The sequence below is a fragment of the Lissotriton helveticus genome, chromosome 4_1 (genome assembly GCF_964261635.1).
Source record: "Lissotriton helveticus chromosome 4_1, aLisHel1.1, whole genome shotgun sequence".
In the NCBI taxonomy this organism is placed as follows: domain Eukaryota; kingdom Metazoa; phylum Chordata; class Amphibia; order Caudata; family Salamandridae; genus Lissotriton; species Lissotriton helveticus.
This window is the reverse complement of record NC_136063.1, coordinates 546,024,224-546,049,487: the sequence shown is the minus strand read 5'-3', so window position 1 is coordinate 546,049,487 and position 25,264 is coordinate 546,024,224.

Genomic DNA, 25,264 nt, shown 5'->3' with positions numbered 1-25,264 from the left:
TCTTGTTACCATTAGTTGATCCATTTACCTTAGTGACTTAATTAAAATGTTTTATGCGCAAAACCATGGTCATTGTATATAAATGTGTAAATAGTTTGTGAATAGGTTCTGATTAATTAGGTCACATGATTCAGTTGCCCAAAATCTGTCTAGTTGGTTAATGGGCCTTATGAGTGATTATGATTAATGGTGAGTATCTGGTGTTGGGTAGCATTGCCGAGACAGAATTTCTATAGGGGCGCTGGATCAGCGTAAAGGTGGTCATGCAAGTGAGGATGTTTCCAAGGGTCGTGTTTTGTTTTCTAGAAGGGCTTCATGGTTGTTGTTGTGAGCCCTCTTTTCAGCTCATCTGACAACTTTCAAAGGGTAGTTCCTGGCCAGGAGGTTGTTACTCAGAGTGTTGACGTGTATGGCATAATCACTCATGGTACTACAATTCTTTCTTATAAGTAAGAATTGGCCGAGTGGTAGGTTCTCGTGTAGAGTTCCTGGTTGGTGGCTGTCAAAAGATAGCAGACTATTACAATCTCTTTTTTGTAAGTTCTTGTGCTGAGTTCTCCTTGGTTAATGGAGACCAGAATGCCGGAGATTGATAGTTTTTTATAAGAGTGGGTTCTTTCATTTAATTCATGGCATATAGTCTCATCTCCTCTCCAGAGAATCAGGATTTCATCGATGCATGGTTTCCAAATGATGATGCTCATCTGGTAGGGGTTGGATGGTGTAAATATATGTTGAGTCTCAAAGTGGGCCATGTACAAACAGGCCAGACTTGGGGTAAAGGTACTGCCCATCGAGGTGCCCTTTGCTTGATGCAATAGTTGAGATTTATACTTGAAAAAATTGTATTTCAGGGCCATCGACTCACAATCCATGATGAAGTCGACTGGGATGTCTGGGGTCAATGTTGCAGTTCTGAGGCAGGTCTCCATCACTTCAATCGTTGCATCCAGTGGAATGTTCGTGTTTAAGGCCTCCATATCTAAAGTCATCAGGATGTTGATTTCTGTTGATTTCCTCTGGGTTGTTCACATTGGTGATGAAGTTGAGGACGTCTCCTGTGTCTCTTAAAAAAGACGATATGTTATGGACAAGAGGTTGAAAAAAGTGTCACAAAATTGATTAGGAGGTTCTAGGAGTGATCCAATACCCGAAATGATGTGTCTTCCTGATGGGGGATGATTTCCGTTATGTAATTTTGGTAATACATAGAAATATGGTATCTTGGAAGAAGTGTTGACTAGAAAGTCTGCTTCAAGCTGGGAAATCCATTGTTGTGTTTCTGCAGTGGAAACCATGGATTTGATTTGTGTCGTAAGTCTGTCAGTGGGATCCGTTTCCAATTTGAGGTAGTATTTAGTGTTAGTCAGTTGTCGGAGGTACTCCTGATCGTAATCAATGGAGTTCATGATCACTGTTGCTCCCCCTTTGTCTGCTGGTTTTATCATGATCAAGAAGTCATCTGATAGTGTTATCAGCGCTCGCCTTTGTCTTAAAGAAAGGTTATTATATGAGGTCTGAGCACACTGGTTTCTTTAAGTATTGCTTTCTCAAAGGTGATAATTTTGCTGGGTGTCATCGCAGCAGTAGGGGTACATTTGGATGGTGGTCATAGCCCTGTGTCATGGAGGTCCAGGGTTTCTTTGTCTAGGAAAAAGGAACATAGGCAGTTATTTCTGAAGAACTGGTGTAGTTCTCCTATTAACCTGAATGTGTCTTCTTTTGTTGTGGCCTTTTTCTAGGACCTCTTCTTCATAAGTCATGAGGGTCCTTTCCGAAAGGTTCACTATTTGTTTTTTTTGTTCTGACTCCGGGTTTGCCATTGTGTGTTCATCTCTATTTTACATGGTACTTGTTTATGATTGCCTCTTCGTCTTCCGCTGCCCCTGCCACGGCCTCTGCCTCAAAAAGTTTGGGGTGTTGAAAGAACGGTTGCAGTGGCTGTTGAGGACAAGAAATCCTTGAGACCACATTTGTGTCGGGACAGAGAGGGGTGGCGGTTGATATCTGTATATTGGTTGTGGGGGGAGTAGTCCTTGTCGGCTATTCCTGCTTTCCCAGCTCTCATTACTCGACTCACTGTTGTATTGGAGGAGTAATACGACTTGCGGGATGATGTGGATCCATCATCTGAGGAGATGTCACTCCCAGGTAATTGGTAGTCCTCCTTGATGTATGGGAAAACTCTTTCTTTGTCAAATCTCCTGATGTCCTTTTGTAACTTGGATAATTTTTGTTTCATGATGTAATCTTTATGCTCGTTCATTTCTATGTTGCCCTCTGCCAACCTAGACTTGAAGGACGAAATACTGATCCCTGTTTTGAGCGTGTTCTCAGAGATGTTGATCCTAATGTTCAGGGCGTAGGACATGCGTTTAGTGGTATTAATGATTATAGCCAACCAGTCACCAGTACACTTCCAGGCTATCTGGATCCACTCTCTTCCTAAGATAATGTCTTCCAGGAACAGTTGAGGAGCTGTGGTGACTATTAATCCATTTGGAGCAATATTTGCCCGTAGATATTTAGTCATCATTGCACTGTGTAGTGCTATTTTGATCTATTATTTGTAAGGGTTGCAATGGAATTCCAATCTCTTTGATTGCTGCAAGTCAGGGTACAGTCCATCTGCCCCTAGTAGTGAGGGTGTTTTCAATATTTCGGCTACGACAACTTAGCTGAAGTTAATTTCTAGATTCTCTTCCATGATTATGTGTGTGCTCAATGTGGAGACTAAAAAGAGTAGTAGACAATAAAGTAGAGAAATTTATTTTTTTATTATGTTATCAATGCATTGATGTACTGTTTGATTGTAAACCCCCAATGAAATAAGTACTTTGATTGAAATAGAAGGAACAAGAAATACACCCAGCTATGTTGACTAATTTCTTATCTTGATTAAAACCAACTAATATGATCAGGAAGGATCTTGTTCTAGAAGTGGCCTTTCTAAGCAAGTAATGCCAAACCACCTGTACCACAGGAGAGGGGTTCTCACTGTGAATCCAACGATAGGAAACATTATGAGGCTGCTCTACCGCAATCTACAAGTGTATTGCAATGTAATTGCATTTATATAGCACTTACTACGCCGATGAGATGTTGAAGCTCTTTTTTGGCGAGTAGCACACTACTCTGGAACCCATAAAGGATTAGTGGTGAATTAGTATAGTTAAATATGAAAGTAATTTGAGTGGTGGTATTTTAGTCAGTTTTTTTAATTAATGGGGATAGTGGAGGGATAGAGGAGGGAAAGTGTTTGCATTTACATAGTGCTTGCTAGCCCTGATGAGGTGTTAAAGCGCTTATTCGGTGAGTGGCATGCTACTCCGGAACCCACAAAGGATTAGTGCTAAATTAGTGTAGTGAAATTCGAAAGTAATTTGAGCAGTGGATATGTTAGTTAGTTATTTGGATCGAGAAGGACAATGGAGTGATAGAAGAGGGGAAAGGCCAGTTATTTCAATTGAGAAGGAAGAGGGAAAGGTCTAGATAATCTTTTTTTTGGGGCGTTTATTGCCTTAGGAGTGAGTTTGGGGTGAGTGAAGGGGAGGTGGAAGAGAGTTAGTATACGGAAATATGAAATTTATTTGAGTGGTGGACATGTTATTCTGTTTTTTGGATTGAAAAGGAGTAGTGGAAGGATAGAAGAAGGAAGGGTCCTGTTAGAAATTGGGGTCTCTAGTTGGCAGTGGCTGGCGCCAGTGTCCAAATAGGGACCCTTCTTCCTAAGTCAGGGAAAGTGGGCTACCCCTTTGACAACCTGCTCAACCCTGTGGAAATGTAGCACGAGCAGTTAGGCCTATCTCAGAGGCAGTGTGTGAAGCATTTATGACCATGCACAATAAGGCAGTAACGACACCACAAAAGGACACAACTCAAGTAGGTATAGAAAAATAATATCTTTATCTAAAATTTAACTCAAGACTCTCAAAGCATTTCAACAAGCTACAATGCATGTAAACCAGTAGGGACTAAAAAATGGCAATAACGTATTCACCAGAACGTGACATTGACTGAGTTCAAGGCCGTGGGCTACGCAACCCGTTGCGCACCAGGTACCTGCCGTTGGAAGGGGACACAGCACGCAGCATCTTGAAGAAGAGGAGACGGTGACAGGCGGACTCCCAGCGACCACACGTCTTGGCTGCAGGGGTCCGCAGCGTGCACCCACAATGATTCGGGCATTCGGGGACAGGCGGGCTCTCAGCGGCAGCAGCGCCCGGATGCGGCGTCCCAGGCTGGTGGTGGTGATGACTCTCGTCTTGCAGCTCCGTGGTGGGCTCACAGTGGCAGCACCTCTCTCTTAGCTGCGGTGGCCCACAAGACGTTAGCAACAATCCTGGACAATGGTGAACAAGGTGCGGGCCACACAGTGGCGTCAGCTCTCTCTTAGTTGCAACGGCCCACAGGACAAATCTCAATGAACGAAGTCTGGTAAAGGTGCGGGCCCACAGCAGCAGCAGCTCTGTCTTAGCTGCGGCGGCCGACAGGACAAATCACGATCTTGCCCCGCATCTTTGGAACCAGCTTCTGCCCCACCTTATGTCCATCCCAGACAAACGACGTTTCTGTAGTGACTTAAAAAGGGTGAAGTCTATTGTCCCTGAGACTTCAACAGGAGCCACTCTCGATTCAGGCCCTCGGGTCGTTTTTTTCAGCAAGCTTGGTGAAAGTTTCAGAGTCCTTTCCTATGTTCACTCAGACAGAGCTTCGTCTTGACATCCAGAAGGAACACACTTGAGCAAGGTTTCAGCGCAGCGTTTTATACCTAAAAAGTCTTTGTTCTCTAAAGTAAAAAATCACTGCATCCAGCCAGAACCAGTTTGATGGGGTCGGTGAGCACTTAGTTTACGAGGCGACATCCTCCCTTTGAGAATGAGGGGGTTTGCTATCAGATGCCCAGTGGGTCACTGGAGACATCATTCATCTTGCAAGGCACGGCCTTGCCCAGATCAAAGAGTCACCCCTCCCCATGCTCTGAATACCGATCTCTCTCTCCAGCCAGGTCTGACCCAGCTGGCCCTGCCGCTCCAAAACCAGAGGGCCAATACACATACTAGCAAAGCCTACAGTAAAGCATTGGCAAGAAACTACAGCATTTTCAGAAAAAGCATTTCCAAACATGAGGTCTATAAATGGTCCTTACTAAAAGGTGTATCTCAATGTCCTGAGCATAAACATATCAAACTCAAAGTTCCTATCAGGTTCCTGGGGTCAGATAGGATTATAGAAGGCAATCCTCAACCTGCCCATTCAGGCCTATGAGAACGGATCATTTCACAGTAGTAACAGTGAAATGGAGGGTAACTCGCTATTAGTACATGCTACAAACATCTAGGCATTATGGCTATCCTAATTCATACAGTCATCTTTAAACAGGCAGCATTCGTGCGGTGGCACTGATTAGCAGTACTCGAAGAGTGCCATGCACACCACTTTTCACCTTTTTTACCTTGTAACTGCATCTTTCAGTTTTAAGTCTGTATGCGTGCTCACTGGATGACGTGATCTGCCCTTTTGTCACGTGAAAATAAACAATGTTCGAGTTGGTGCGAAATTGCATAGCAAATCCAGGGGCACAGCGGAATGTCACATATTCAGTAACTTTTTCCATTTATTTACCATACTAATTAATCCAAATTCAATCCATGTACTCCAAAACTTTTAATTTCATTCCATTTTATTTTGATCTTTCCACACGTGATTTGCGTTACGTTTTCAAACAGCTTCTCATGCCTTGGATATGCAAATCCATGCCTTTTTCCAGGTACGCAAAGACGTAAACAATCCTCGACTGTTAGTGATAATGTTACCCAATGCATTTCGGGCTTAAAAATAGCCCTTCCTCAGGGGTTCACTAAAAAATAAAACAACGTGGCTGTTAAAATTTAGTTGCAAATTACTGTGCTTCACATGCCAAACACTATACCATATTTCAAAACGACCCATGTATAGCGCTCTCCCTTTAAACCCAGTGCTGCTACGCTACCATTATCCAACATGAAGAATCCTTGAACCACCCTCCTTGATCCTTATTTGAACCTTCCTTCATCTTTCAAAACATCCCCACTGTTCGATCCCTTTCTAATTAATCCAATCCATTTTCTCCCAATTCTATTCGTGGTCCCTTGGATAATTCAAAACTATACCCCGCCCACCCTATTGATGTTATTGTATGCGCTATAATACTGAACCCTTAATTATATGTTTTGCAGATTACTTTGCAACATATACAGCATTAAAAACATGACGACAATAATAGTGTCCAAAAAATCAATGCAACCAAACAATACATGCAAAACGTTCTTCTATGTCTTGGATGTGCTTCTCACGTGCATGCAAGACATAGAAGAACGTTTTGCATGTATTGTTTGGTTGCATTGATTTTTTGGACACTATTATTGTCAAGACATAGAAGAACGTTTTGCATGTATTGTTTGGTTGCATTGATTTTTTGGACACTATTATTGTCGTCATGTTTTTATTGCTGTATATGTTGCAAAGTAATCTGCAAAATATATAATTAAGGGTTCAGTGTTATAGCGCATACGATAACATCAATAGGGTGGGCGGGGTATAGTTTTGAATTATCCAAGGGACCACGAATAGAATTGGGAGAAAATGGATTGGATTAATTAGAAAGGGATCGAACAGTGGGGATGTTTTGAAAGATGAAGGAAGGTTCAAATAAGGAGCAAGGAGGGTGGTTCAAGGATTCTTCATGTTGAATAATGGTAGCGTAGCAGCACCGGGTTTAGAGGGAGAGCGCTATACATGGGTCGTTTTGAAATATGGTAAAGTGTTTGGCATGTGAAGCACAGTAATTTGCAACTAAATTTTAACGGCCACGTTGTTTTATTTTTTTAGTGAACCCATGAGGAAGGGCTATTTTTAAGCCGAAATGCATTGGGTAACATTATCACTAACAGTCGAGGATGGTTTACGTCTTTGCGTGCCTGGAAAAAGGCATGGATTTGCATATCCAAGGCATGAGCAGCTGTTTAAAAACGTAACGCAAATCACGTGTGGAAAGATCAAAATAAAATGGAATGAAATTAAAAGTTTTGGAGTACATGGATTGAATTTGGATTAATTAGTATGGTAAACAAATGGAAAAAGTTACTGAATATGTGACATTCCGCTGTGCCCCTAGATTTGGTGTGCAATTTCGCACCAACTCGAACACTGATTAGCAGTGGCACGGCGCCCAGAGCATCTAAATCCAGCTAACATGAGAGATAGGAAGCGAAGAAAGGAAGGGGGACCCACGCCAATGTTGCCAGGTCTAACACGCGTACCCTCCAGCGGAAATGTGGGGAGAACTAACCATCCCCTTGGGAGTTCTCATCACTAAGGCGGAAAAATCTGGACAGACCGTCAGCATTGGCGTGTTCTCTGCCAGGGGGGTTTCCACCGTGAAATCCATACCCTGTAGGGAAATGGACCACCTCAACAACTTGAGATTCTCACCCTTCATCTGCATCAAGCATCTAAGGGGCCTGTGGTCTGTCTGAGCCCAGAAGTGAGTCCCAAACAGGTATGGTCTCAGCTTCTTTAGCGTCCAGACCACAGCAAATGCCTAACGCTCAATTGCACTTCACCTCTGTTCCCGGGGAAGTAACCTTCTTCTTAGGAAGGCAACCAGTTGGTCTCGTCCCTCCTCATTGATCTGTGACAGAACAGCCCCTATACCATGCTCTGAAGCATCTGTTTGGACAACAAATTCCTTTGAAAAGTCGGGTGCCTGAAGCACGGTTGCAGTGCACATTGCAGTCTTCAGGGCGTCAAAAGCTTTCTGACAGGTGTCAGTCCAGTTAACCTTCTTTGGATGCTTCTTAGAAGTCAGCTCAGTCAAGGGTGCAACAATGTTGCATATCCCTTGACAAACCTCCTGTAGTACCCCGTGGGTCCTAAGAAGGCCCTCACCTGCGCCTGAGTCTTGAGGGGTTCCCACGCCAGGATAGTTTCAAATTTGGGCTGAAGGGATGCCACCTGGCCACTCCCCACCCGGTGCCCCAAATATACTACAGAACCCTGCCCAATCTGGAACTTACTGGCTTTGATTGTGAAGCCTGCTTTCCGCAATGCCTTCAATACCTTCCAGCGGTGGTGCAGGTGGTCCTCCCAAGAGAAGCTAAACACCGCAATGTCATCCAGGTAGGCGGCACTGAAGTCTTCCAGCCCAACCAACACCCTTTTGACCAACCTCTGAAAGGTGGCAGGGCCATTCTTCATTCCAAAGGGCATCACCCGGAACTGGTAGTGCCCATCGTGTGTGGAGAGTGCTGACCACTGCTTTGCTCCCTCGGTCAAGGCGATCTGCCAATACCCACATGTCAAATCAAATGTGCTGAGGTATTTGGCAGCCCCCAACCAATCTACGATCTCATCAGCTCTGGGGATGAGGTGTGCGCCAGTCTTCGTGACTGAATTGAGGCCCTGATAGTCCACGCAGAACCGAAGTTCTGGGGTGGCACCAGGCGCGGCAGCTTTGGGACCAGGACCACTGGGCTGGACCACAGCTGCTAGAAGACTCAATCACCCCAAGGGCAAACATGTTGGTAAACTCATCCTTAATGTATGCCCTTACTCGGTCAGTTACTGTAGGCCTTGTGCTCACTGCTTAATGGGAGGACTGTCCCCGGTGTCCACGTCATGGACACACCAATCAGTGACACTAGGCACTAGGGAGAACAGATCACTGAATTGTCCCAACAGTTGGCGACAATCACCCTGCTGCTCTGGAGCCAGAGTGGTGGAGAGGACCACACCCTCTACTGACCCATGTCGCTCCCCGGCACACAGGAGATCAGGAAGGGATTTGCTCTCCTCCTCCATCCCAGCATCTGTGGCCAGAAGCATGTCCACTTCAGACCTAACACATAAAAGCTTTCTATGGCACCGGCCCTGGTTATTTTGGGAAAAACTGAAAAAATACCAACCCGTCAGAACTCTTGGATCTAGTTCTAAACTCCTCTTACTTCCCCTGCGGGTTCGCACTGTGCGCAACGGTGGCCGATCTTTTTCCTATCCTGCCCCTCATCTTCGGAACCAGCTTCCACCCCACCTTACGTCCATCCCAGACAATCAACATTTCTGTAGTGAACTAAAAACATGGCTGTTCTCTAAGTGAAATGAGACAGAACTCAGCTAGTTGAAGGGTCTGCAAGCGCCTTGAGATCTAACGAGGATATTTGCGCTATATAAGGCTTTTTGACTTTGACTTTGACCTCCTAAAGTGGGGCTTCAGGCGGTGAACTTGTAGGACCTACAAGGGGTTCCTGGGAGACTGCAAGTCCACCATGTAGGTAACAGGACTCTTGCGCTCCACCACCTCAGAGGGTCTGGTACACCTATCCTAGAGCACACAGGGCTCCACTGGGGCCAAGACCCAAACCTTTTGTTCAGGCTGAAACTCGATGAGAGTGGCATTCTGATCATGCCAGCGTTTCATCTCTTCCTGGCTGCCTTCCAGGTTTGCCTCAACAAGTTTCTTGAAATGCTGAGTCTGGTTTCCGGAGGCCAGCATGTCACTAAACACATCCTGGGGAGGTTTCCTGGTAGATTGCTTCCAGCCTTCCTTGACCAGACTCAGAGGCCTTCTTACCGGGTGACCATAGAGCAGCTCAGAGGGACTGAACCCTAAGGACTTCTGTGGCACCTCCCAGTAAGCAAACAACAGGAATGGCAAGAGGACATCCCACTTACGCCTCATAGGCTCACCTAGGCCCATAATCATGCCCTAACTGGTCCGGTTAAATCTCTCAACCAGCCCATTACCTTGGGGGTGGTAAGGAGTGGTGAACTTATACCTTACCCCACACTCCTCCCACAGAGACTTCATGTACTTGGAGATGAAATTAGTTCCCCTATCAGACACCACCTCTCTGGGGAATCTCTCGTGGGAGAAAATCCCCATCAGTGCCCGTCCCACCACGGGCGCCATCACTGTCCTGAGTGTGATGGCCTCAGGGTACCGGGTGGCATGATCGACCAAGACCAGGATGAACCTGTTGTCCATGGCTGACTTGGGATCCAGAGGCCCCCCCAATATCAATGCCCACTCTCTTGAATGGGGTACGCACAACGGGAAGGGGCTGTGGTGGGGCCTTAAGCGTCCCCCCACTCTTCCCACCTGCCTGGCAAGTCTCACATGTCCTGCAATGAGCTCCTGCTCATCTGGGGCCAACAGAAGAGGGTGGCCAGCCTCTCAAAGGTCTTGGTCTGCCCCAGATGTCCGGCCAATGGCACATCATGAGCCAACCCCAGTAGGAAGGTCCTGAAGCGCTGGGGTACCACCAGCATATGGGCTGACCCAGGCTCAGCAACCTTAGGCTCGCTGTAGTGTAGGTCGTCATTCTCCCAATAGATCCAACGTGACCTTGTATGATCACCTGCTGCCTGGGCAGCGGCCTGTCGCCACACGCCCTCAAGAGTAGGGAAGGTTCATTGTTGCTTGCAAAATTCCTCCATGGAGGGCCCCCCTTTCTGCTTCCAACGGGTCAGCTCTGGTAGGTCCCCCAGTTCAGCCACTTGTTCTTCTGTAGCTTCCAGGGCATCCCCCGTAGGGACTGTGGGGGCCGGTTTCCCGTGCTCCCTACCCCTTCTCTTTAAGGCAGGGACCTGGGCCATAATTTCCAGCTCCAGGCCCTCCTGAACACCCTTCTGAGCTGTCATGGACCGAGTGGTCTCACATGCCCACTCGGGCAGGCCCAACATTTCCAAATGAGACTTTCTCGCCACAGTAGCCCACAGAGAGTTCTCTAGATCTTTGCCCAACAGACATTCTACAAGCATGGCGGGTCTCACAGCCACTTGAAGAGTTCCTGAGACCCCCCCCACCCCCACTCGAAGGGAACCTTAGCCACATCACACTGGCTCTCTGAGTTGTCTGCTGACACTACGGGGCAGAATGCATGGGGGACAACCTGCTCTTTGGACACCAACATGGAGCTGACAGCAGTCACACTAGCTCCGGTGTTCCTGAGAGCCTCCACCCTATGGCCATTTATGGTCACCAACTGCCGGTACTTTTTAGTGTTATTAGGCAGTGTGGGATTAGGGCCCTTCTCAAAGTCTGCTAGTGAGACAAGGGTTAACTCTACGGGATCCCACCCACCTTGGACCTCCATCCCCCCCCCAGGGCTACACTGGCAATCTGGCAGGATGGTGCATGGGGTGATGGACTAGGGGATGCTTTGGAGTCCCTCTGGGGACGGGGATCATGAGACCGGTGGCCCATTTGACCACACTTGAAACACGCGAGTGGCCCCCTCTGAACAGGCCTACCTGTTGCGGACACTGACTTCTTCTCCGGGGGAGGCTGGGACGCCACTGCTTGGTTCCCATGGGAATTACTCTGGGGCCCTCTCCGGAACTCCCTCGGCTTACCCCTGTCCCCCCCACTTCTCTGCTGGGCACCCTGCCCACCTCTGGTGAAGTCGCCCACAAAACCTTTGCGGACCCGGGTGCTCACCCAGCGGCCTGCCTCCTCAGCAAGCTTCCTAGGGTTAGTCAGCTTGGTATCAATCAGGTGCTGGCATAGCTCTGGAAAACAATTACTAGAAAAATGCTCCCAAGGAAACAAATCCTACAGCTGCTCAAAAGTTTCCACTTTGCTCTCTTTTACCCAGCGATCCATTGCTGTGCAGAAATAAGACACATATTCAACCCATGTGGTACCCTCTAACTTCTTACAGGTTCTAAACCTCTGCCTGCACATTTTTGGGGTCACACCATACGGGTCATCAAAGCTTCCTTCATATCGGCATACACTATCCTGCTCTCCTCAGGCAGGTCCAACTGGGCATCCCTACCATCACTCACAAAGCGTCCCCAAAACCCCACTCCCCAATCCTTCTCAGGGACAGGGTGGGACACCCTTGCTATCTCATATGTGGCAAAGCATTGCCCAATATCCTCACTCTTGTGAAAATCCTTAATGACATCTTTAGGAATATAAACTCTACTCTCAAGAGTTACTAAAGGTATGCTGCCACCAGAGGGGGAGACTGGGACACTCCTCACCCTGATCTCTATCTCCCTCAACATACTCTCATGCTCCATTTTCATTTACTTAAGTTCAATTGACAATCGATTCTTCTCAATGTCTAACTTCTTACTCTCAAGGTCCTTCTGACCTTCCAATTTAGCCATCTCCAAACTATGCCTCCTATCTCTCTCCCTGTCCTCCAGCTCTTCTGAGGTCAGGCTCCTTTGGGATAAACTAGTACCTGGACTGGAGGGTATGCTATCTCCCCCCTCTACTGCATGATCCTGCTGCCCTCCAGCAGTCTCTTCCTCATCCCCAGTGGACTCTCTCGCTTCCCACCAGGCCATCAGCGCCTTCTGGTACTCCTCTGTCCTAGAGAGGTCTATCACTGGAACGGTGAATTGCTTACAAAATGACTTTGGCCGTCTGGCAGTATAGGTATCTAATCTGTCCTCCTCAAAGGTGAGATCCTCCGAAGCATTGAAGGTTGGCCTTCCCATATTAGCAGTACTCATGGCTGTGACTAACAATTCAATCCTAGGACAACCAACCAAACAATAAAAAGAAAAAAATTGAGGCTGCACTTTGGTCTACGCTCACCAGTGGTGTCTAACAGTTATTGTACGTGGATCATAAATGCAAGTCCTGATCCTCACCGCTGACCGCCAATGTTAGAAATGGGGTCTCTAGTTGGCAGTGGCTGGTGCCAATGTCCAAATAGGGACCCTTCTCCCTAAGTCAGGGCAAGTGGCATACCCCCTTTGACAACCCTTGCTCAACCCTGTGGCAACGTAGCATGAGCAGTTAGGCCTATCTCAGAGGCAGTGTGTGACCAGGCACAATAAGGCAGTAACAACACCACAAAAGGACACAACTCAAGTAGGTATAGAAAAATAATATATGTATCTAAAGTTTAACTCAAGACTCTCAAAGGGTTTCAACAGGCTACAATGCACGTCAACCAGTAGGGACTCAAAAAAGGCAGTAGCGTATTCACCAGAACGTGACAATGATTGAGTTCAAAGCGATACAAAAGAGGATGATGGACGGAGCGTTTGAGCAAATCAAACACTCACCCCCAGTCAACTGATCTGGGTTTAATCCATCACCATTCTTTAGCCCACTCAGCCACCCCAGTTCAGACATGGCTATATGCAAATCAGTCTGCCCCTGTGCCTCATGGGAACAGTCCAGCCTGAACTGCCAAGCCATGTCTTCCCTGGACCGGAAACAAGCATCCTGGGACCGGTTTCGGATTCATAATCCTCATCAGCCAGGCTATCTTGAATCCAGTGGCCAAGTGAGCAAGGGACTCACGTCTGAGCATACCCTGCCACACTTAGGGCAAACAAAGCGATACAAAAGGGGATGATGGACGGAGCGTTTGAGCAAATCAAACCTTCACCCCCAGTCAACTGATCTGGGTTTAATCCATCACCATTCTTTAGCCCACTCAGCCACCCCAGTTCAGACATGGCTATATGCAAATCAGTCTGACCTGTTGAAAATTAGTACGTTTTGGTGAACATTATCTGCGCCATCTTGCCTCTTCCCCTGATGCCACACTTTTGTCGTGCGCGCCCGCCATTTTTTTAAGATGCCCCGATCAGAACGAACCCTTTTTCATGCCGCTGGCCCCCTGACGTAGCCCTTCGCCTTCACTAAGCCTGCACGCTGACCACCCCCCCCCTGCTTGCACCTGCCTTGAATCATAAACCCCTCTTCGGCGCTGCTCTGCCCCAGGCCCTCATCCTGTTCCCAGCGCGACACCTCCCTGCTTCCCTTTTTATGATCTCCGGCCCTTAGATGCAAACCCCTTTTTCCCTGTGTGCCCGTTTTGTCTTCCCCGTTCCCAGGCCGACACCCAGCTCTGCCGATACCATTCCTTGCCCCTCCCCGTACAATAGAAAGCTTCCCCCATCAAAGGATCCCCGGGTTGATCAAAGCCCCCACTCCATGAGATCCGATCAAACCCCCCACATTCCGTGAATCGGCGGAATATCCAGCTGCGTGATACTCATCACCTGTTATGACTAGGGTGGGGACTTCAACTGTAAATGTGTGTGGGAACGGGCCCCAAAGGGGGATTCCGGGAATGTCTTTCCGTATATCAAAGCTTTGTCACATGTATGTAAACTGTAATAAAAACCACAAACACTGTATATAAGGGGCCAGGCCTCAAACATAAGTTAGAGCACCTCAGAACGATACCTTCTGTCCGTTTCGTTGTGTTCTCCTCCGGAGAGAATAAAAAACCTTGTTTCCTGCTTTCCAGTCTCCAGCGCCTGCCTCTTCATTTGATTACATAACTAGAGGGTCACAGAGGCAATACCGCCGGGCAAATATCGATTGTCCCCGACCCGCCTTCAGGTTTTTACAATTGGCGTCCCAAGCGTGGGGCCCATCAGCGACTCGTGGATCCAGTGGGAGAGGTCCCGACGACAGAGTGAACGACTGCAACGATCGGGAGAGCTCTTGCCTAATAGACCCTCGTCTGGCAGCCGATCATCCGAACTTCACTAGTTCCGAACAGACCTCTCTCGAGTGATCTACGGTCCTGACTGGGAACCATCAGGAGTGCCGTGAGAAATACGAGAAAAAGAGGACGATCGGGCGCTGGATTCGGAAGACAAGAAACTGTCCATACGGTCCGGGTAAGGTCGTGTTACCACGACAAGTTGCGAAAAATCGCTTGATTGCTTGTTTGTTTAAAAATACTAGTATTGCTCCTTTTTTTTAAATTTTTTATTTGTTTGGAGATTCACTGTCTGCAAACGGAGAAACAACGGGCTCTCTCTCTTTGTAAGCAGTGGAGGATAGGTAGGGCAGCAGCCGTGCTTATTTTTTCTCCCCCACTCAATAATTACTTGAAACTGAACTGTTGTTCGCAAAACTATTGTTTCCTGGAGATTCCCTGTCTGCAAACAGGGAAGAGACCACCCTTTTTGCAGATAGTGAAAAGGGTAGGTAACGCAGATCTTTGCGGACCTACTCATTCTCCCCATTGTTATTTATTGGTCGTTTGGTTTTTATTATTATTTTTGATCCATGAGGTATTCACTGCCTGCAAACAACGTCGAATAGAAATATTCTGTACGGTCTTTGCACCTAGTGATAAGATAGGCAGTGCTGACTTTTTAGTCCCTCGTTACGAGCCGTCATGTCTGTCTTCTCCCCACTGATAAATAGCCTGTTTAGCCCGGACCGCGTATTAGAGGTGGACCATATAGCTCCACTAGAAGGCACCCCTAATAAGGACATGTTCATAAACTATGGATTAGTCACCATAGCCTATAATAAATTGTGGCACAGGTATACCGAAGAGAGTCAAGACAAACAGTGGCCACTGACAGGATCCTTTGACCTTGATAAAATAGAAACGTTAGAAATAGCCCTTCGAAATAATAAGACAACGCCAATTATGCTCGACAGTCTCGGTATGTGGCGCAGAGAGGCTACGAAACGACAGAGAAAAGACGAGGACAAACCAAGTAGAGAAATATACCGACAGGACAACCCCAGGACACCGCTACCCACGACTTATCCCCCGACACTGTGCAAAAGACGACTAGACTTAGGGCCAGACCAATGCGCTTTCTGTAGGTATGTCGGACACTGGAAAGCCCAATGCCCGACTCTACTGAGCGTGAGTAAAGGCAAAGGGCCGACAGGAACGACAGACCGGCAGTACGGGAAAAAGCGCGAGACAAAGAAGAACCCGACTTACATAGACAGACCAGACAGAACCACCACGTTTGATTATGCCCGATGGCACAGATTTCGCCAGGAAAATCTCAGCGGCATGCTCAAGTTCTCCTAGGTCGGGCAATGTCAAGACAGGAACCCAGCCTCGTTTCAAATTCACAGACAGAAAGAGATAATTATGACCAATAACTGTTTTATATTTGTCTTGGGTCTTTGTATGTCGTACTTGTACTGTCCCCCGTCTGAGTTTGTGTGTATGTAATGTACAAATCTGCGTCATCCCTCTACACGTGTTTCCGTGTTACTCAACCTCTGTTAGCAGAAACTTAGCATAAAAGCAACCTTGAAAGAAAGAAATGGTAAAACAAAATCCGTAGACCATTAATGAACTTGAACTTTTAATTTAACACAACAAACAAGGAATAATAACGGTAAACTGTAGAAAATGAAAGTCAAACAGAACATTCGCCCCCCCCATTCTGGAACCTTCCAAAGTTGGGCAGGGTTACGGCTACGCCCAACCAACGGCAACCCATATAAGGCGGGCCCGGCCGCCAACTCTTGGTCAGGAAATCTTAACGTATGGGGGAGCCGGAGGAGAGGCAGGAGCCAGCAGCCCGGGCTGTTGTAGGTAGTCCCGCCACATGTCCAGAGGAGAACGAGGCACCTTTTTTCCTTTTCTCTTCCGTAACAGCCGCAGCAGCTCTGGACGGCGGGATGTCCTGCACGTACCTCCACAACAATTTGTCCAAATAGGGCTGGGAGGGAGAGGCGACGCGGACGAGCCTCTCCCACCTCCACCGATAGGAGGTTTCCCAGCCCCCGGCCCGACACCGAACACCCCCAGTCAGGCGATGGTGCCAATACTTCCACAGCACCGAACACACCATGGTGGCACCCCAGTACTTGCGCAGCACCGAACGTACAATGGTGGCCATATTCTCGGAACACCGAACCTGCAATGACTGCACTGATACTCGTGCCGCGCCGAATGCGCGCCACAGGTGGCCATGCTTCCACAGCCCTGAGCACAGGACTCGGGGAACACCGGATGTGGAGAGACCTTCATGCGGGGCGATGAAAAGGAGCGGCATGGAGTGCACCGGGAGAAGGAGACGATGCAAACGAGTCTCCCTCGCCCCCAGGTGGGGGCATCACAGCCGCACCCCAGCCGAACGTCCCGCTTTCACAAAACAGAGACCTCTTCCTTTCACTCCGAAGGATCTCTCCCACTCTTGCAAACTCGACGAGAGTGGCCCCTGTAGGGCCTCAAAATGGCGTCTGGGTCCGCTGGAAGGCGGGCCCCGGCCACTAGAGTAACTTTGACCAGCAATATAACTCGAACATCTGCCCTCTGGAGCACGAGCCCCCATCTCCGACAGCATCTCCGCAGCCTTGAAGATCCTACAAAGGTCCCCGACGGAACCTTCGGCCTTTGCAGGCTTCCGGTAAGGGACGGCTGCCTTGATCGCCAACGAAACAAACATGACATTGCCACTCCTTCTGTTAGCATGAATTCTAGAACTGCCGAAAAGGACTCTGGTCCAAACTGCCAGTAATGGGAAACATTTCCCCTGATGCTGCTTCCGGACTGAGCCGGCCCCGCCCAAAATGGCGCTGGTATCAATCGGAACTTACGAACACCTCGTGGTGTTCCTTCGCACTAATATAAACTTGATGTTCTGAGATTTTATATGATCCTTTGTACACTTGGCTAGAAAAGACAAGGAGAACTCACTCGACGAACAAGTATGAAAGGATCCCCGTTACAAATGTTGATTACAAATGTACAATGTATTATATTTTTATAACTGATGTAAACCTCATTTACGACGCTCACGTACGGTATGCATATAGGAAATCTGATTACCACTATTATGATTATGCTTCTAAATTATGAAATAAATGCCCCCGAACCCCCAGCCAATTAATAGACGTTTTAGTTTCTTACAAATGAATGAGTAAAACTTTCCGATGTTTTTATTGCCGCAAACGACACCCCCCACTGTACGCACTTTAGCCATTGCCACGACCGGCCAAAATACGACCGCATCCTCATAATCCTCATGCTGAAATGATTTTGCAAAATAAAGTTTTTGAAACCATGGACGGGTATTGCATGCTTTATTTTAAAAATGTGGGGTCGGTGGGAAAGTTCTTTTCTGTGCACCCTACTCTGCTCTCTCTTTAAGGTTAAAAGAAGATGGTTGCCCAGCCCTGGAGGACGGATCGGATCGACAACACGACACTCCGCCTTCAAAGTACGCGACTGACCCATGAACTATCGCGTAGAGGAAGACCTTGACCTCCAAGGATGGGTAAAACGAACGGTGTAAATGAGGGAATGTAAAAGGAGGGTGAAATGAAATAATGTAAATGTTAGAAAGTACAACGTTCCAAAGTATCAGGGAACGGAGCTGATCCAAGAACCGAAGAACCTTAGAACGCCACAGCGTTGAAAGAGGTTTAAGGATCCCGATAGTGAGATACACCCTTTTGACTAGATACCTCGCACTAGGCACCTCTGGTTTCCTTTTTACGTTTCCCCGCACACGACCTATATGGACTCACTACCCCCCTCGACTCCAGAAACCATATCCCCAGGGACCCTGCCCCGAGGAGGAAAGACGAGTAAGAGGTAAGTAAAGGACTTATGAATCCATGTATTTGAATGCGCGCGAATGCTGTCTCCCCCACCCCCCTTTCTCCTCCCTCTGCAGGTTACATCAGAGATTACAGCCGAGGTGTGGCGAAGATCTGAAGCTTTGCCATGTCTAATACACGAAGCGGACTAGCGCCGCAAGGTGGTGTCTAAGCACGCCTGCAAACTACTCACGTATCGAACAAACCCGAAAAATTAGCACAACCTGATACAAAGCGATCACCCTTAAACCAGACCGGACGAATGAACCCATGTCACGTATGATGCGAAACTATGAGGGAATGTGTGTGTGTGACTGAGGCGTCGACCCAACTGGTCGAAGGACCGAGAATGCGAAAGTGCGACAAAATGGTACCTCCTTTCTTCTTTCCTTTTTCTCAAGGCACGTCCCCTCTACCCTGTCTAATGCTCAAACTGCATGATTACAAGATTCTAACGCAGACCCGTGAATGCCCTTTACTGTGTAATGCACTAAATAGCCTTTCTTGAATACACTGCCACCCTCTCTGTTGCACGTGTACTATTTAGCCTGCCGTTGCACTCTCACTCTCTCTCTCTCTCTCTCTCTCTCTCTCTCTCTCTCTCTCTCTCTCTCTCTCTCTCTCTCTCTCTCTCTCTCTCTCTCTCTCTCTCTCTCTCTCTCTCTCTCTCTCTCTCTCTCTCTCTCTCTCTCTCTCTCTATTCTTGCACTCCCACTCTTCCGAGTGATTAGCCCCGAAATTGGCAGATTGCCACCCCTAGCACACCACCTAATTGGCTTCAAATACCGTCAGTATTTGCACAAAACTTGTCTTTAATACAATCACCCTGAGGCCGCGTCATTACCTCTCCTTTTCCGCTAGAAGTCAATGAACCGAGGTTGGACCGCAAGGGAAAGGACAGGTAAGACGACAGAGGTTCCCTAATCTGACCCGAACTAAGGGAACTACCTGTCAACGGCTCCTATGGAATAAAACAAGAACCTCAGAATACGCGACCCTCCCCTCCCCGAATTGTCGCAATACCCAAACCGAAAGAATGATCACCCCTGTTACCTCCCCTGTATCAGCCGCCCAAAACTGGAATTATGAAACTACCCCCCCATTTCCGGTTGTGAGAGATGGGTCGATTTGTGCCCTTACCACAAGTTTCCTATGTCCCTGGTTGTTTCCCATAAAACCCCTGTCCTTCCTAATTAAGTAATCGGGCTATAAAAGGTTACGTAGGACCCAGAATGATGTTTTACAAGGTTAACAGACTAGTCCAAGGTAAAGAAATCATCAAAATGAACCCCGTAGTAGTTGAAAAGCAGGATGCATCAATAGAAAGGAAATGTTCAGCCATGTTCGTCTCTCAGCAAAATACCTGTGTAGTAACTAATCGTAAAGGAAAGTCATAGTAAATCCAACAAACCCGTCACCGGTCATTCATATGCCAGTTGTAAACACTAACATAACGGGCATTTTTCATTCTTTGCCTGGAGCTGGGAGAGAAATAGACTTTTTGATTATCTTCATCTGCAAATTCTCTAAAGACTGTCTTTTCAAACTTGTTTAAGGGTACTGCTGTTGGAGGAGAGAAGGACCGGATGTGGGAGCACGAGGCCTGACTGCAGACTAAGGAACACCTGCGACATTAGCCAAGGCGAGACCACGACAGAAAAGAGCTGCAGGACGAGGCACTGTTTTCGACAACATGAGAAGAAAGGGTCGACCTGATGCCCCTGCTCGGTGTCCAGTGTCTGTCGACAAGTCCCCGCTCTCTGAATTCGGTCACACGCCCGCCTATTTGAAGTCTCTCGTTCCCCTAGTTTGTTCCTAATTTGGCCTTGCTCCATCCCCCTTTTCCTCTGACCTACCCTATGGACTGTTTTGTACGCTCTTCTTCCATCTGAACTTTCTGACAATCACCTCAAAGGACACAGGGCGAAAAGGACCTTTCCGACCAGAAACGCGAGGAAAGGGTCGTGCCCTGCAACGCAGAACTTAGAACAGAGCTGGACTTGTAGCTCCACCGCCGGTGCTCAACAGCGCCAACGAAAGACAACAAAGAATAATGAGAACTCGTTAACTTCGAACATTTGACATCCCCAATCGCCGTTTCTGCTAGACCTCATTTCTCTCCCAGCCGCCATTGTATTGATCATGCTCCAATCCGAACCTGATATATATGTAATAACTTGCCAGTATGAAATATGCTTGCTGCTCACGCTACAGAATCGTTTTTGTATTGCATTTCTATGACTTTCCTGCTAAAACAAATTGATCAAAGTTTATCAAATAGGCTCACCTCCTAAAAAAAACTAGAAATGTTAAAATGTATTGTTTACAACTCTTTTCCTCTAGGGTTCCTACCGTTTCCTTTCTCATGCCCATCACAATAGAACCGAGTAGAAAATGAACCAGCAAGATGTCTTGAATATGTTAAAGGGAGGACTGTTGAAAATTAGTACGTTTTGGTGAACATTATCTGCGCCATCTTGCCTCTTCCCCTGATGCCACACTTTTGTCGTGCGCGCCCGCCATTTTTTTAAGATGCCCCGATCAGAACGAACCCTTTTTCATGCCGCTGGCCCCCTGACGTAGCCCTTCGCCTTCACTAAACCTGCACGCTGACCACCCCCCCCCTGCTTGCACCTGCCTTGAATCATAAACCCCTCTTCGGCGCTGCTCTGCCCCAGGCCCTCATCCTGTTCCCAGCGCGACACCTCCCTGCTTCCCTTTTTATGATCTCCGGCCCTTAGATGCAAACCCCTTTTTCCCTGTGTGCCCCTTTTGTCTTCCCCGTTCCCAGGCCGACACCCAGCTCTGCCGATACCATTCCTTGCCCCTCCCCGTACAATAGAAAGCTTCCCCCATCAAAGGATCCCCGGGTTGATCAAAGCCCCCACTCCATGAGATCCGATCAAACCCCCCACATTCCGTGAATCGGCGGAATATCCAGCTGCGTGATACTCATCACCTGTTATGACTAGGGTGGGGACTTCAACTGTAAATGTGTGTGGGAACGGGCCCCAAAGGGGGATTCCGGGAATGTCTTTCCGTATATCAAAGCTTTGTCACATGTATGTAAACTGTAATAAAAACCACAAACACTGTATATAAGGGGCCAGGCCTCAAACATAAGTTAGAGCACCTCAGAACGATACCTTCTGTCCGTTTCGTTGTGTTCTCCTCCGGAGAGAATAAAAAACCTTGTTTCCTGCTTTCCAGTCTCCAGCGCCTGCCTCTTCATTTGATTACATAACTAGAGGGTCACAGAGGCAATACCGCCGGGCAAATATCGATTGTCCCCGACCCGCCTTCAGGTTTTTACAGACCCTGTGCCTCATGGGAACAGTCCAGCCCGAACTGCCAAGTCATGTCTTCCCTGGACCGGAAACAAGCATCCTGGGACCGGTTTCGGATTCATAATCCTCATCAGCCAGGCTATCTTGAATCCAGTGGCCAAGTGAGCAAGGGACTCACGTCTGAGCATACCCTGCCACACTTAGGGCAAACAAAGCGATACAAAAGGGGATGATGGACGGAGCGTTTGAGCAAATCAAACACTCACCCCCAGTCAACTGATCTGGGTTTAATCCATCACCATTCTTTAGCCCACTCAGCCACCCCAGTTCAGACATGGCTATATGCAAATCAGTCTGACCCTGTGCCTCATGGGAACAGTCCAGCCCGAACTGCCAAGCCATGTCTTAACTGGACCGGAAACAAGCATCCTGGGACCGGTTTCGGATTCATAATCCTCATCAGCCAGGCTATCTTGAATCCAGTGGCCAAGTGAGCAAGGGACTCACGTCTGAGCATACCCTGCCACACTTAGGGCACACAAAGCGATACAAAAGGGGATGATGGACGGAGCGTTTGAGCAAATCAAACACTCACCCCCAGTCAACTGATCTGGGTTTAATCCATCACCATTCTTTAGCCCACTCAGCCACCCCAGTTCAGACATGGCTTTATGCAAATCAGTCTGACCCTGTGCCTCATGGGAACAGTCCAGCCGGAACTGCCAAGCCATGTCTTCCCTGGACCGGAAACAAGCATCCTGGGACCGGTTTCGGATTCATAATCCTCATCAGCCAGGCTATCTTGAATCCAGTGGCCAAGTGAGCAAGGGACTCACGTCTGAGCATACCCTGCCACACTTAGGGCAAACAAAGCGATACAAAATTGAGTTCAAGGCCGGGGCCTACGCGAGCCGTTGTGTACCAGATACCTGCATTTGGAAGGGGACACAGCACGCAGCTTCTCAAAGAAGCGGAGACGGTGACAGGTGGACTCCCAGCAACCACAAATCTTGGCTGCAGGGGTCCGCAGTGTGCACACACAATGATTCGGGCACTCGGGGACAGACGGGCTCGCAGCAGCACGCGGCTACTGTGGCCCGGGCTGGTGGTGGTGATGACTCTCATCTTGCTGCTCCATGGTGGGCTCACAGCGGCAGCAGCTCTCTCTTAGCTGCGGCGGCCCACAAGACGTTAGCGACAATCCTGGACAATGGTGAACAAGGTGCGGGCACACAGCGGCGGCAGCTCTCTGTTAGCTGCGACGGCCATAGGACAAATCACAATAAAGCAAGGCTGGTAAAGGTGTGGGCACACAGCGGCAGCAGCTCTCTCTTAGCTGAGGCGGCCCACAGGACAAATCACGATGATGCAAAATTGGCAAAGGTGCGGACACTCAAGCGCAGCAGCTCTCTCTTAGCTGCGGCGGCCAACAGGACAAATCATGATGATGCAAAGTTGGTAAAGGTGCGGGCACAGAGCGGCAGCAGCTCTCTCTTAGCTGAGGCGGTCCACAGGACAAATCACGATGATGCAAAATTGGCAAAGGTGCGGACACTCAAGCGCAGCAGCTCTCTCTTGGCTGCGGCGGCCCACAGGACTAACCACGATGATGCAGAGTTGGAAAAGGTGCGGGCACTCAACAGCAGCAGTTCTCTCTTAGCTGCGGCAGCCCACAGGATGAACCACGATGATGCAAAGTTGGCAAAGATGTGGACACTCAACAGCAGCAGTTCTCTCTTAGCTGCGGCAGCCCACAGGATGAACCACAATGATGCAAAGTTGGCAAAGGTGTGGGCACTCAACAGCAGCAGCTCTCCCTTAGCTACGGTGGCCTACATGAGGAACCACGATGATGCAAAGTTGACAAAGGTGCGGGCACTCAAGGCTGCAGCTCTCCCTTAGCTGCGGCGGCCCATAGGATGAAGGATGATCCTGGCGACCAGGCTGGCACAACATTGGGCGCTCAACGGCTACAGCTCTCTCTTAGCTGCAGCGGCTCACAGAGATTCAGCTAAGGGTCCAAAGGTTCAACTTCAGGTGGGCTCTCAGAGGTGGCAGCTCTCTCTTAGCTGCAGCGGCCCACGCAGGTTCAGCAAAGGTTTCAAAAGTACAAATTCAGGCGGGCTCTCAGTGGTGGCAGCTCTCTCTTAGCTGCAGTGGCCCGCACAGATTTAGCGAAGGTTCTGAGGGTTCAAAGGAAGGCGGGCTCTCAGCGGCGGCAGCTCTCGGTTAGCTGCAGTGGCCCACACAGATTTAGCGGAGGTTCCGAAGGTTCAAATTCAGGCGGGCTCTCAGCGGCAGCAGCTCTCTCTTAGCTGCAGCGGACCGCACAGGTTCAGCTCCGGATTACTCGACGGAGGCCTCACCTGCAAGTAGGATTCCTGGCACAGGAATTCCAATGGCTGACAGGGTGAAGTCTATTGTTCCTGAGACTTCAACAGGAGGCACTCTCGATTCAGGCCCTCGGGTAGTTTCTTCGGCAAGCTTTCTGTTCACTCAGACAGAGCTTTGTCTTGACATCCAGAAAGAAACACTTTTGAACAAGGTTTCAGGGCAGCATTTCAAACCTAAAAAGTATTTTTTCTCTAAAGTCACAAATCACTGCATCCAGCCAAAACCAGTTTGGCGGGTCGGGGAGCACTTGGTTTACGAGGTGACATCCTGCCCTTTCAGAATGAGGGGGTCTGCTATCAGACGCTCAGTGGGAGGTGGAGCCATCATTCACCTTGCCAGGCACGGCCTTGCTCGGATCAAAAAGTAACCCCTCCCCATGCCCTAATACCGATCTGTGTCTCCAGCCAGGTCTGACCCAGCTGGCCCTGCCGCTCCAAAACCAGACGGCCAATACACATATTAGCAAAGTCTACAGTAAAGCCTAGGCAAGTAACTATCGCGTTTTCAGAAGAGGCATTTCCAAACATTGGATCTATAAATGGTCTTTACTAAAAGGTGTATCTCAGTGTCCTGAGCATAAACATATCAGCCTCAAAGTTCCCATCAGGTTCCTGGGGTCAGATAGGATTATAGAAGGCAATCCTCAACCTGCCCATTCCGGCCTATGAGAACGGATCGCTTCACAGTAGTAACAGTGAAATGGAGGGTAACTCGCTATTAGAACATGCTACACAGATCTTGCCATTATGGTTATGCTAATTCATACAGTCATCTTTACACAGGGAGCATTCACGCTGTGGCACTGAGTAGCAGTGGCATGGCGCCCAGAGCATCTAAATCCAGCTAACATCAGAAATAGGAAGCGAAGAGAGGAAGGGAGGTCTAACACGCCCAGAGCCTTTTATTTTTTTTTTAGTTCACAGCAGTAGGAGGGGGTTTGGGATGAGTAAGAGGGAGGTGGGGGGGGAGAGTCAGATGTAAGGGTTTTAGAAAGGCTTGTTTGGGAGATCTGAATAGTAAAAGAGGTATGAGATGATTCAAAGCGAGGTTAAGGATGGAAGAGTCCGGAAAGGGTTATTTGGGGGATTATAGTATTGGTTTAGGGTTTGCAATGAATGCGAGAGTGGAGGTAGAGGATATATTGTTAGAGGTATAGGGTGAGAATAGGGTAGTGCTTTGGAAAGAGTAGTAGTATGAGGGTTGAGATGAGTCAGAGAGTTCGGTAGAGGACATATTGAGA